Source organism: Labrus bergylta, chromosome 4, assembly GCF_963930695.1.
Source record: "Labrus bergylta chromosome 4, fLabBer1.1, whole genome shotgun sequence".
Lineage (NCBI taxonomy): Eukaryota > Metazoa > Chordata > Actinopteri > Labriformes > Labridae > Labrus > Labrus bergylta.
Window position 1 is genome coordinate 7,645,223 of NC_089198.1, and position 4,494 is coordinate 7,649,716.

Sequence of the window (4,494 nt, forward strand, 5' to 3'; positions counted from 1 at the left end):
TTATGTTTGTGTTCACTGGCATGTTTGTGAGCTGTAAAAGTGATGCTCTCTTCGCTCTCTTTTTGGCTACTGCAGGTATTCAGTCGGAGGCAGCCCGATCTGGAATGGTAAATAACAAACATGTTTTTGTATTTAGGATTCCAGATCGGGGAGGCTCTGACTCGATCAGGAGCTGTAAAATAATCGTATTGACACCACACACTTGAAGATTATTTGGACAAATAAAAGGCCCAAAATCAGGCCTAAACTCCCCTAGTGTGAAGCCAGCCTCAGGACAAACAGTCCAACTAACAGAGTTAACAGCTGACTATAAAGACAAAATCTTCACTGAATATTTAAAAGTTGACTTTTGCTACAATGCTATCAAGTCAAATAAATACAAACATGAAACAAATATGAGAAGCAGCAGTCACCACTCACCAGAAATCCTGCTCTCGTAAACACGGGAAGAAAGCTGCATCCAGATAGACCGAGAGAAGATTCTGGAAGTCTTTTCCATTTTGGGTTGAGAACGGATACATGGTGTAGTCACTGGCTGTTTACGAAGGGAGGCAACAACAAAAAAACAAGTCAGACATAAAGCTCATCAGCAAGCCAAGAATTAAGAAACAATCATCTGAAAGTCATTTTCTCTTCTAAAACTGACCGGTAAAACTATTAAAAGATAAGCTAGCTAATTAGCTTTTTATTTAACTGTAGGAGGATTATGTGTATGAAACATAAACTGTAAATATTAATGGATGAAGCCTGAGTGATGTCACCCATCTGTTACAGCAGGGGCTCCTGAGGCTCATCAGCAGCAGCCACCATGCTGGAAATCCTGTCTCAGTCTAACTTTCTAGACTGAGAGCTGGAGCTGAGGCGGGTTTTAAGCCTCGTACACATCGCGCCCACCTGTCAATCATGTCAGCTACTTGGCTAAATATGGTTAACACATATCGTTCCTTAAATCGGATTTGTTGTAGAAAAATACACTCTCCGTACAGTGTGTGCCCAAGTGGACAACAACTAATCCAGGCTGTTAACATGTTTATTCATGCTGTTAAAACAGTTTTTTATTTGCATGTGTTGTGTGAATGTGAATTCCGGTGTTCCTGGAGCCAGCCTCTAGTGGACACTCGATGAACTGCAGGATTTTGCACTTCCACATTGGCTTCATTTTTCAACACTACACTGGTTGTGCAATTCTTTCATTACTTGGAATCAAACCGACTGTTGCAAGGCAGGGCTTTGTAAATTAAAGCAACAGTAGGAATCAGTGGGTTTGTATTTGAAACAGGATTATGACTTCAATCTGAGGTGAAGTACGTCTAAAGACAACATCAATGATCTGCTTCAATCATCGGTTTGACCATCTGATAGTCAAAAACAAGGAATAAAGGTCAGGTCAATGTATTTAATTCAGTATGTGAACCACCAGTATGTGAAAACACCTCTTCCAATGGTGGTGAAGTTCAGTGGAACTCTGACGCCTCTCTGTCCAGCCTCTACATGCTGGACAGGGGTTTAACTGGACTCCTGGAGACTCTGCTGAGTTCTGTAAGTCATTAGGGGACAATGTGTTAACATCTATGTTTTTTTTCCATGTTTCTACAGAAAGCTGATTATACTTTTCTTCACTGCACTCGCATACTACGGTACTTTGACGAAACCAGTAAAGCCAAATTTCTTGATTTCAATATCATATGTGGACGTAGGACATTCCTCTGACCAGTCCCTCTCGTTTTCCTTGCACCACAGCAGACATGGATCTCAGGCATTCTGTTAACCTTTCACCCTCGCACGTACACACACAGCCTGTTCTGAGCAGGGCTGAAATAGAGGGGTTTATAGGCATGATCAAATACAGGATCAGAGTGGATTTAGAACAAGAAACTTCACAGACATGTTTTGTGGAGCGCTGAGACTTATTTAAACAGGTTGAAGAGGAGGAGAATATGTGACCTTTAAGTCATGAAGGCTGTCAGTGCTAGTGATGACTTTTGTTCTCTTATCTATGCTGTATCGCTAACCATCTACCCAATTGATAGAAATATGTACAATGAGGTATCTCAAAACATGAATTATCATAATCTAAAAACATCATAACACAATACTAATTAGAAAGCACAGAGGCTGAAGGCCGCAGGAAATATTATCAGAAAAAAAAAGTGATGAAGAATAAGTTTTTATGCTCCTGATATGTGGAAGACACCGCATCTGAAAATCAAAGTAACAAAGTCTATGAATAATAAAATTTAAAACAATGTAAGACCTATCTTTTTAAACAGACTTTCAGTGGAGAGTAAAATGATAGAAGATGTCTTGTTTTAAATACTTTTACTGAATGGATCGAAACAATTGATCATTTATTGGTGGGATGTTAGTCTTCTAAAAGGTCGGACTTATAGCTGCACATTAGAAATGTATCTCATTCATAAAAGTATCCACTGTTTCAGCCAATACCATACTCCTTATTTGACTGTTTAGGTGTCACTCTATTGTACTTAAAAAAAAAGAACGGCCATTTTGCAGTTTCCACTAACGAGCCTCAGCCAGACTGAAAAAATAACCTGATAATGACTGCAGAGACTTGAGATATTTGTATTCACTGTTGCATCATTACTACAAAGTTTGATTAAACCAGTCTTCACTAACTATTATTGGTTCGAAATTCAAACATCTGGGTACTACAGGTACACTCGGTCTCGCCCAGCCTTGGTCTTGGTCTTGACTTGGTCTGGATCCCTAAATGTCTTGATCTTATCTCGAAGCACTCCTGTCTCAGGTACTTCTTGGTCTCGGTTAGTGAGGTCCTAACTTATTACTATTTCATATAAACCATTTATTCAAAGATCACATTTAAAAAGGTGTATTGACACATTTCCTAAAGGTGGTGATGTTCAGTGGCACTCTGACGCCTCCCTGTGGTTTCTCAGATTTTGACAGCCTTGTATTGCAGGTGCTCACTTCAAGCTGCCTTCCCACATTAGTGTAACCACTGACCTGAGAAGGGACACTTAACCAGCCTCAGTCAGAATATGAACATACCTGATAATGAATGCTTTGTATATTTTATTCACTGTTGAAACATAACTACAAAGTTTGATTTCACCAGTCCTGAGCCTACTTACTTGTGCCTGATAAAGAAGTGAAGGTGGGTAAACTGTAGAGTTGTAGTACTCAAAATCAGTCTGGATCTTTTAAAGGTCTCGCTCTCTTCTCGTAATCTAAAGCATTTTTACTCGGCCTCATCTCGGTCTCGGATTTTAAAGCATTACCCATCAAGACTACCACTGATAGGCTATTTTTCCACATCATTACTGTGATAAGAAGGTAAACGCCCCTTTCTAAAAGAATTTAAAAAACATTAAATTCTTGATTTGATTTATATCCCCCGGTTACTGCTGAAACCTTCTGGGTGTTACAGTTTAAGTGAGTGACACGCCCCCTGCACACAAGATGATGATTGTTTTATTTATATTTATGGTCTTGGTCTTATCTCGGTCTCCGCCCTGCCTTGGTCTTGGTCTTGTCTCGGTCTCTGAGCACTCTGATTTCAGGTATGTCTTGGTCTCAGTTTGTGTGGTCTTGACTACAACACTTGGTAAAACATACACAGATGCAACCCAAATTTAAACTTCTGCGTACTATTTTATTGTACTTTTGTATGAATTCTCTAGAGTCTAACCTCTCTATTGCAACATTACGTCTTTTATGAATCTGTATGTTGTTGTTTGTTTGTACACTGTCTGTGTTGTCTTCTCCTTTAAAGCACAAGAAATCTTTTTTCAGTTATACAAAATAGCTCTATGAAACTGTAGATTTCAGAGGAAACCAAACATGAAGCTTTTCAATGTTTGCTTCAACTATTGTGAGCTGTAAGTTATTTAAAAACATCATGTGGTTGTTCAATGTTGTCTTTTAATCTTAACTGTATGATAAAACTCAGACTGACAAACTCACACTGTCCCTTTAAGAGAATTCATCACGAGTGAGGGCAGCATGGTAACCCCTCCCTATTGCTCAACTCGACTCTGTGCACACATTTCCTGGTTCCCTCTGGTTCACTAATATACGAGTGCAAGATAGGTGTAACCAACAAGTGAGCTCCCCAGCCCCGTGCAGCGTGGATCAGCAAATGAGCAGTGACAAAAGGACACTGAGGTATTTTTCGTCAGTGTACTACTTCTACTACATATCCAAATTCTTCCATTACTTGTAATCAAACCGACTTTTGTAAATTAAAGCAGCAGTAGGAATCAGTAGGTTTGTATTTGAAACAGGATTATGACTTCAATCTGAGGTGAAGTATGTTTAAAGACAATATCAATGATCTGCTTGATCATCAGTTTGACCACCTGATAGACAAAAACAAGGAATAAAGGTCAGGTCAATGTATTTAATCCAGCATGTGAACCACCAGTATGTGAAAATACCTCTTCTAATGGTGGTGAAGTTCAGTGGAACCCTGACGCCTCCCTGTGGTGTCTCAGATTTTCACAGCTTGTAATG